Source organism: Alosa pseudoharengus, unplaced genomic scaffold (genome assembly GCF_046254945.1).
Source record: "Alosa pseudoharengus isolate Yale_2024_CS ecotype anadromous, Long Island Sound unplaced genomic scaffold, YU_APseudo_1.1 YU_APseudo_1.1_scf_20, whole genome shotgun sequence".
Lineage (NCBI taxonomy): Eukaryota > Metazoa > Chordata > Actinopteri > Clupeiformes > Clupeidae > Alosa > Alosa pseudoharengus.
In genome coordinates, this window is record NW_027468664.1 from 1692942 (window position 1) to 1703051 (window position 10110).

The 10110-nt window shown below is 40.3% G+C and overlaps 1 long non-coding RNA gene across 1 annotated transcript; it reads right to left on the bottom strand.

Annotated features, from left to right (window-relative positions):
• Positions 1-538: 538 nt before the first annotated feature.
• Positions 539-8358, bottom strand: LOC143135871 (uncharacterized). Its single transcript, XR_012989249.1, has 4 exons — positions 8142-8358; positions 6477-6582; positions 3270-3338; positions 539-695 (listed from the first exon to the last, which is right to left on the bottom strand). It is a non-coding gene; the product is annotated as an uncharacterized LOC143135871 (long non-coding RNA).
• Positions 8359-10110: the final 1752 nt, after the last annotated feature.

Below are 10110 nucleotides of genomic sequence, written 5' to 3' on the forward strand. Positions count from 1 at the left end.
AGTTTGGAGTCGGTGGATTATTCCCAGTAGGAGGTAAATGGTTTGAAACGTACAGGGTTTCCCCGTTCTGGTGCGATAATGCTGCATGCTAGAGGGACAGGAACAAGATGCACGGCACCGCCTTGAGGCCCCCGAGAAATGTTCCAAAGGAGGGATCTCTGAGACACCCACAAAAAAAAACACAATGGAAAAACTTCAAAAAAATTGACCTCTCCCACTTCAGAGGTAGAGTTGTGGGTGGTAGCATCGAGCTAGGAGGCTGAAATTCAAGTCAGACCTTTTGCACATGGCCTACATGGAGAGTGCCAAGTTTAATCTCTCTAGCTGTAAAGCAAAGCGTTGTGTCTGCAAAAAATTCCTTTTTGACGAATTAAACTAGCATCCATATCCCGCTGTTTGTGGCACGACAGCTACGCATACGTGTGTTTGAGGATAATATAGCAGTCGGGTAGCAATGTAGCAGTCAGGTATGTAGCACCAACACCTGACTGTTACATACACTGATGACTGTCAATGTGTGTTGTAAAGTATCTAGACGCTGTCTTCACAACACACATTGACAGTCCACAGTGTGTGTAACAGTAAGGTGTAGGTGCTTACTACAGACACACCCTACAGACATTTACCTTCTCTGTTGAATCCTCTAATGCAAGATTGGCCAAAGAGGTTTGTTGCTGCTCAGTGTCTGGAGTCATCTGCAAAACATGAAGCAAGCATTTTTATGAGGAATAATTTAATGATGGGTGTGTTACAATATAATGTCTGTATGAATTAACATAGCTTTGTGAAAGGGGTTCTGTACTGCAGTACAAGAAAGAGAAGAGAAGACAATGATGCCCATGTTGAGTTCACATCCAACCTACAAGTCTGATAGGATCTAGTGTGTACATACGCCTATGGATGTATCTGTGTGTAGATACTTTACAAAACACATTCACAGTAATCAGTAGGGGTGGGTGATATGGACAAAAAATAATATCTCGATATTTTGGTGATTTTGACGATAACGATAATTAGTCGATATCCTTTAAAAAACTGTTTTTAAAAGTCCAAGTTACTTTACAGCTCATTATTTATGAATAGCATCATTAGAATAATAACCAATAACCTAACCTGTGACTTTTCTAACCAAACCAATGCATTGTCACTCTATGACACATTTCCAATTCTGCCCCCACTTGTGTGTGTGGCAATGACATGGTCTAGCCAGCTACATTACAGAGGATAGATAGGCCTGACCGTTTCCCAAGAGAAAGTCTGAAGCTGAAGTTCCTTTCAAACTTTTACTTAGGTTTCACTGTAAAACTAAGCAGACCTTTCAGAATAGAAACGAATGCATTAGCTTAAGGCTAATGTATATGACAAATCCCATAGAGATGCTAACGGTTAGCATAATCGCTAAAAGAGCGAACTTTAGTCCATTTACAAAAAGGTAACATAAGAAGATTTCTATTGCAACTGACTATTAAAATACTCAAAGGCTAGCCTAATGTTTACATATAATACTGTGACTTTAACTCATCAATGCCACTTGAACAAAGTAGCAGCACAAAATAAACATTAGGCCTGCGTATGACAACGTGGACCACTAGCAATCACGTGACTTGCTCTGCTGCAGCCAAGGGCTTCTCTCGCATACACCTCCTGGCTTAGTGAATGTATGGGGGTTCAATGCGTGATTTCGAGTGTTTTCCCCCTGAGTAATTTAAATACTCGATAATGTCAATTTGCACATCGTTAAAACAGCAATCACGATATTATCACAGACGATATATATCGCCCACCCCTAGTAATCAGTGTGTGTAGCAGTCAGGTGTAGCAGTCAAGTATAGCAGTCAGTGTATAGCAGTCAGGTGAAGTTGTTAGGAAGACAGCGTGTAGATACTTTAGGGTCCGTGTCCACCAAAGAAGCTATTTATACAGAGAGCGCTCAAAAACTCATTTTCTGAGCACTTCGTTCTAGTCTTTACTGTTGCTAGGTTGCCAAAACTGTCTGTCAGCACGTAATTTCTAGAATGTTGCATAATGCGAACTAACTAGTCACCTAGCTAACGGAAAAGGCAGCAATCATTCAGGACTCAGCTGATCAAATGACCTCGACAGACAAAACAAGTTCACGTGGGATTTCAGTGAAGTCCATCCCTCTAGGAAATTACAGTTTACACTTTGTTTAATGTGGACTTTTTATATTTATTCTTATATTTGACTGGGGTGAAGGAAGTTTTCCCCTGCAACTCACCAGACAGTGTTGACAATGTATGTCCTGCCCCTTCCTCGATTTTAATTGGCTAGGAAGACAGAAGTGACTGACTGTTTCATACACTGATGACTGTCAATGTGTGTTGTAAAGTATCTAGACGCTGTCCTCACAAAATCTACACCTGACTGTTATATACACTGCTGACTGTCACGGTGTGTTGTAAAGTATCTAGACGCTGTCCTCACAAAACCTACACCTTACTGTTATATACACTTATGACTGTCAATGTGTGTTGTAAAGTATCTAGACGCTGTCCACACAAAACCTACAGATTAACATTTAGCCATTTTTCAATTTTTAGCCAAAAAACACACTTATGTTGTTCCGATCAGCATGAAATCAGACTATGTTGAACAACGCGAGATTACAAACAATCCGGGCTCAGTTTGGAGTCGGTGGATTATTCCCAGTAGGAGGTAAATGGTTTGAAATGTACAGGGTTTCCCCGTTCTGGTGCGATAATGCTGCATGCTAGAGGGACAGGAACAAGATGCACGGCACCGCCTTGAGGCCCCCGAGAAATGTTCCAAAGGAGGGATCTCTGAGACACACACAAAAAAAAACACAATGGAAAAACTTCAAAAAAATTGACCTCTCCCACTTCAGAGGTAGAGTTGTGGGTGGTAGCATCGAGCTAGGAGGCTGAAATTCAAGTCAGACCTTTTGCACATGGCCTACATGGAGAGTGCCAAGTTTAATCTCTCTAGCTGTAAAGCAAAGCGTTGTGTCTGCAAAAAATTCCTTTTTGACGAATTAAACTAGCATCCATATCCCGCTGTTTGTGGCACGACAGCTACGCATACGTGTGTTTGAGGATAATATAGCAGTCGGGTAGCAATGTAGCAGTCAGGTATGTAGCACCAACACCTGACTGTTACATACACTGATGACTGTCAATGTGTGTTGTAAAGTATCTAGACGCTGTCTTCACAACACACATTGACAGTCCACAGTGTGTGTAACAGTAAGGTGTAGGTGCTTACTACAGACACACCCTACAGACATTTACCTTCTCTGTTGAATCCTCTAATGCAAGATTGGCCAAAGAGGTTTGTTGCTGCTCAGTGTCTGGAGTCATCTGCAAAACATGAAGCAAGCATTTTTATGAGGAATAATTTAATGATGGGTGTGTTACAATATAATGTCTGTATGAATTAACATAGCTTTGTGAAAGGGGTTCTGTACTGCAGTACAAGAAAGAGAAGAGAAGACAATGATGCCCATGTTGAGTTCACATCCAACCTACAAGTCTGATAGGATCTAGTGTGTACATACGCCTATGGATGTATCTGTGTGTAGATACTTTACAAAACACATTCACAGTAATCAGTAGGGGTGGGTGATATGGACAAAAAATAATATCTCGATATTTTGGTGATTTTGACGATAACGATAATTAGTCGATATCCTTTAAAAAACTGTTTTTAAAAGTCCAAGTTACTTTACAGCTCATTATTTATGAATAGCATCATTAGAATAATAACCAATAACCTAACCTGTGACTTTTCTAACCAAACCAATGCATTGTCACTCTATGACACATTTCCAATTCTGCCCCCACTTGTGTGTGTGGCAATGACATGGTCTAGCCAGCTACATTACAGAGGATAGATAGGCCTGACCGTTTCCCAAGAGAAAGTCTGAAGCTGAAGTTCCTTTCAAACTTTTACTTAGGTTTCACTGTAAAACTAAGCAGACCTTTCAGAATAGAAACGAATGCATTAGCTTAAGGCTAATGTATATGACAAATCCCATAGAGATGCTAACGGTTAGCATAATCGCTAAAAGAGCGAACTTTAGTCCATTTACAAAAAGGTAACATAAGAAGATTTCTATTGCAACTGACTATTAAAATACTCAAAGGCTAGCCTAATGTTTACATATAATACTGTGATTTTAACTCATCAATGCCACTTGAACAAAGTAGCAGCACAAAATAAACATTAGGCCTGCGTATGACAACGTGGACCACTAGCAATCACGTGACTTGCTCTGCTGCAGCCAAGGGCTTCTCTCGCATACACCTCCTGGCTTAGTGAATGTATGGGGGTTCAATGCGTGATTTCGAGTGTTTTCCCCCTAAGTAATTTAAATACTCGATAATGTCAATTTGCACATCGTTAAAACAGCAATCACGATATTATCACAGACGATATATATCGCCCACCCCTAGTAATCAGTGTGTGTAGCAGTCAGGTGTAGCAGTCAAGTATAGCAGTCAGTGTATAGCAGTCAGGTGAAGTTGTTAGGAAGACAGCGTGTAGATACTTTAGGGTCCGTGTCCACCAAAGAAGCTATTTATACAGAGAGCGCTCAAAAACTCATTTTCTGAGCACTTCGTTCTAGTCTTTACTGTTGCTAGGTTGCCAAAACTGTCTGTCAGCACGTAATTTCTAGAATGTTGCATAATGCGAACTAACTAGTCACCTAGCTAACGGAAAAGGCAGCAATCATTCAGGACTCAGCTGATCAAATGACCTCGACAGACAAAACAAGTTCACGTGGGATTTCAGTGAAGTCCATCCCTCTAGGAAATTACAGTTTACACTTTGTTTAATGTGGACTTTTTATATTTATTCTTATATTTGACTGGGGTGAAGGAAGTTTTCCCCTGCAACTCACCAGACAGTGTTGACAATGTATGTCCTGCCCCTTCCTCGATTTTAATTGGCTAGGAAGATAGAAGTGACATTGACAAGCCCAGCACTGTTCTAAAAATTGAACGATTTCAACTTGTAGCGTTCTGAGCGCTGCAGTAAAAAGACATTTACACCAACGGCTTTTTTTCCTCTGAAGGCGCTCATCGCTGTAAACTGTGAAACTCAGAGGATTTCTATTTAAAAATAGGTGCTGCCAGCGCAAAAAAAACGCATTTGGTGGACACAGGACCTTATAACACACATTGACAGTCATCAGTTGTAAAGTATCTAGACGCTGTCCTCACAAAACCTACACCTGACTGTTACATACACTGATGACTGTCAATGTGTGTTGTAAAGTATCTAGACGCTGTCCTCACAAAACCTACACCTGACTGTTACATACACTGATGACTGTCAATGTGTGTTGTAAAGTATCCAGACACTGTCCTCACAAAACCTACACCTGACTGTTTCATACACTGATGACTGTCACTGTGTGCTGTAAAGTATCTAGACGCTGTCTTCACAACACACATTGACAGTCCACAGTGTGTGTAACAGTAAGGTGTAGGTGCTGTGTGGACAACGTATAGATACTGTACAACACATATTGACAGTCATCAGTGTGTGTAACAGTCCAGTATAGCAGTTAGTGTCAAGCAGTCAGGTATAGTAGTCAGTGTGTAGCAGTCAGGTGAAGGTGTTATTTAGATAGTGTCTATAACTTCTGTTTGCTGCTAGCTATACGGTGCCGTCATGATTCAGGAGTGATGACATCATTGCGCTGACCTTGAAGTTCTCCCAAGCGCAATTCCGCCGTACATTATAATAATCCTTTTTATCCGCCTAGAAAATCGCTATGTTTTATTTTGTGTAACCATACTTGATGAGTGCAAAGACGAGATAGTTATGCATCAACTCGTTTAAGATAAGAAAAATGGTGGTGTGTTCCTTTAAGATTGAATTAAGCATTGTGCCTTTTTATATATCTTCTTGTATCACAATAGTGGTTTATTGTTTGTGTTATTTTTTTTACTGTGTAGCTACCTTGCCCTACACTGGAAATCCAGAGTTCTCGCGAGAGCACAATGGAATTGTCTCTGCGAGACACTCTGGCAAAGAGCAATGATGCATGTTACTTTTACCCCAATATTTCGGGGAACCAGCTAAACTGATGAAGACAGCACTGCAGCATTGGAGGACAGTACACATTGGTCGTAGTGTTATCCGATTGTGTCGAAGTCCGAAATCATTCAGAGTGAACATGGTCTAGTGTTATCCAATTGCGTGCAGTGAGATTTTTAAATGCATGCTTGTTGCCGCCCCTCGAGTTGGGCCATTACATTGTTCTTGTTGTTTTAATACTAGATTTACATGGTCAATGGGTCCTATTGTTTAGTCTTGCAATGCTACTGGATAGTAAATGTGTATAAAGATCTGCCCATCTGGCCGTGAACTCACACAACCTGAAGATTTTACCAGAATAAACAAGTGTGTGTATGTAGATCATGTGTATGTCTCTTTGTGCATGCTGAATTTCCTATGAGATCATATCTTAAGCCTGTATTACTCACCTTTGTATGAGTTGATGTATTTCACATCTTTCGACAAGGACGAGAAATACTTCGCCTCATCGATGGGTTTTACCACTCTCCTCCGGGACCTTAGAGTTGCCATCTCCTACAACAACCCAAAGATAATGTTTACAACACACATTATTTAGACAGTTCAGTGTTGTCTAATGCACTTTTGATGTGCTACGTTTTCACTCTCTCAATCACACTGTAGCTTTCATCAAGTGAGAAATTCCAACCATCATAAGATGCTAATTTACATTTGTGAGGATTTCGATATACACATATGCATCTACGATAATGACGACTTCAGAACATAAGCGGTTGCACCGATTGCAATTTCAATTTTCTGAGCCGATACCGATTAATGGATCATCCAAGCACATGGAGGCTAGCTGCAGCATGCCAGACAAAGCAATATTATATCTGTCACTACCGCTGTCACTACCGCTACCGCAATGAATCGCGAGTGCTAGACATTAGGCCGCCTACACAGACTGTTTGCTTACAGTAATGAACACCGGTGAATTAGGTGTGTCTAAAGACTGCATATATGCTGACGGTGTGCATAGTGTGAAACAGAATTAAAATCGCGGAGCTCATCAATGTTGTCTGCCAAACAGACGCACCTAGACAGTTCACGGTAATTAGGCTATGAGGAGTAGAGTAGGCTAGTGTAGCTTCACAACAAGAACGAAATTGAAGTAGCATAACTGCAGCAGGAAGAGAGATTTTGTTTGATGTTTGACTCCTGAATGAACATTTATCTCGAGTGCTATACATTTAGGCCGCCTACACACTCACTGTTTACCATGGCCAATTACGTGAAAACCGTCGGATTCCGGGGTGCATCTCTAGTTATAAGAACACGGTGCCCACGAAATTATCAAATTCACTGCTATCACTCACTAGCCTCCTTTCACACTAACAATTCAATCTGACAATAATATGTCCACAGTCAGGTAGTTAATCCATCAGTCACAAGTCTATCAACCTCAAATAACCACATGTCTGGCCATTTTGTAAAAAGCTAGTAATCATATTAATATTTTATTTTTTGCTAAACAGTATGCTAACTAGCTAACAAGATTCTACATTTGCTAAATGACAACTCGTGCTGAATCTCAGTCACTCATGTGCTTTATATGGATTCAAATAATATTGTATTCAAGTAAAATAAACTGTTTGTTCCTTACCCAAACACTGGATAAACGATAAAGCCAAGGCCACGAGCTAATAAGCGAATTAATGCTGGTGCTAGCTCAACACTTGAGCATGTATCTAGCATTTGGCTCCACCTGGGTAATAGCTAATCCTGCTAGTATTTCTAAAGTTAATGCTTTTTGAGCAACGTTGCCGGGCAATGATATGACAGGATCCTAACATGCTGATTAGATGATCACAACAAGTTGCATGAAGATTTAAGATATCTGTATACAACTTTGTTGATGAATATCAATGGGAAAGTGCTCAAACAACATCGTTGTTCAAAAAGTTGCCCTGTGTATCATCAGCTAGCCTTAAGGTTAACCAGTTTGACAACAATAAAATAACTTTTCGAATGCTTTATTGCTTTAATCATTCGTCGCTATAATAATAAAGTTGGTAAATCAGCTCCTAGTCTTTTAGTTAACCTTTACATTTTAGTTAAATCATCAGTGTTACCTGCACATGTCTCTTCCTCCAAGTCAGTGTGAACCGAGCGTGTGAGAGTTGATCCGATGCTGAGGGGAGGGTTGTCAGCCAATCAGAAGCTCCGCTGTGTGAATTATTCATGAGGTGTATAGTACCACTTTTCACCACCAGTAGCGCACTTTTATACACTGATTATACACAAAAATCGATAATTGTGAACTATACAGACATTTTGGGAAAAGGCAATTTTTGGGTTGTCTCTACCTATAGAAACATTTCTGTGCTGTTAGAACTATGAGACACAAATTGATAATTCTGAACTATACAGACATTTTGGGGAAAAGCAATATTTGGGTCCTAGAAACACTTCTTCGCTGTTAGAATAATGAGGACTCTGACCCTGTCCTCATAATCGAAAATGTCTGTGTAATGTTGGTATGTATTCAGGTGACATGTCTGCTTAAACCATAATGACAACACACACACACACACACACACACACACACACACACACACACACACACACACGTGTCTGGTATAGGGATGGAAATTAAATATTTTTTCTACCTGCCACTGTGGCTGGTGGATTCCAAAATCTACCAGCCACTCAACTTTTTTACCAGCCACTAGAGAAACGGCATGAAAATGTGATATCATGATTATAGTAGGCTACCCAAAATGATCACGGTAATCGGCATTATTGCAATACGACTAAAATGTGGTGAGTTTTGCCCTAAACCTACCAGCTGTCCTCCAAGCACAGTAGCAACAAAACTAAAGGTTAACAGAACCACATTCATATGCTATAGTGTCTTGTCATAAAAGTGGTGTGGCTCCTTTAAGACTCCGTTTCTGTGAGTTCTGGAGCATCCTATAATCCAACTCTCCAACTTGATCTAACTATACTGTACATCATCTGATTTAAATATTTACAGGTATCAAGGCTATATTTAACATTTAGCATTTATTTTCTATTTGGCCTGTTATGAAATCATGCACTGAACAATATTTAAGCACAACTCAGCTTTAAGAAACATAATATGCATGCTTAGCATTTTGTGAAACTACATTGAAAAAACTCTGGTTGTACAGTTATCTAGGCGATATTGTTAACATTTATTTTGTATTTGGCCTTATCATGTATGACAAAAGCCCAAAGTTGGAGACCATGTAGACATTTGCTTCAATTTCAAAACCGGATTACTCTGGAACGGCTATAACTTGTATAAGGGAATGCTTTACACCTTTGTGTTCGGTAAGTTCTGCTGTTTATTCTGATATACGGTTTGTAATTTCTTGAATGAAAAGTTTGTGAGATATTCCACCACGACGAATGGGTGTGGAGATGTCCGTCTGTCTGCCTCATAGGTCTAAATAGCAGCATGTCGCGGGCCGGATTAAAATAGCTATACGGGCCAATTCAAAAGAGAACTATTTAGGTGAGAATATTAGCCTGTGAAGATATAACGCAGATCCACAGATCTCACTAGATTTATGTCTATGCAGTCATCCTGAAATAATCTAGCAGTGGCACATGAAAGCATAGTGACAGTTTCTTAATGGTAGTGAAGTGAAAGTGAAGCGCTGCACCAGTGCCTATAGGCTATGCTGCGGTGGCGGCTCACTACGACTTGTAGAACTTCAAATCAGTGCGATTTACCCTTATAGGCTGGTAACGTTAGGCTACATGATCCCTACAGACACTTTCTTATTTTTAACCGTCAATAAGTATGAAAATTAGACTGGATCTGACTATTTGTGGTATGTTAGTAGCTCTACCCGCCCAGCCAAATTCACCTGCCAGCGCACAAAACTACCCGCATTTGGTGGGGGGGCGGGTGGTTAATTTCCATCCCTGACACACACACACACACACACATAGGTGTCTGGTATAGAGCAAGTTACACTGGAGAACACACACCCACACCCACACACACACACAGGTGTCTGGTATAGAGCAGGTAAAGAGAAATTAACATACTATAGGCATAGGTAAGCT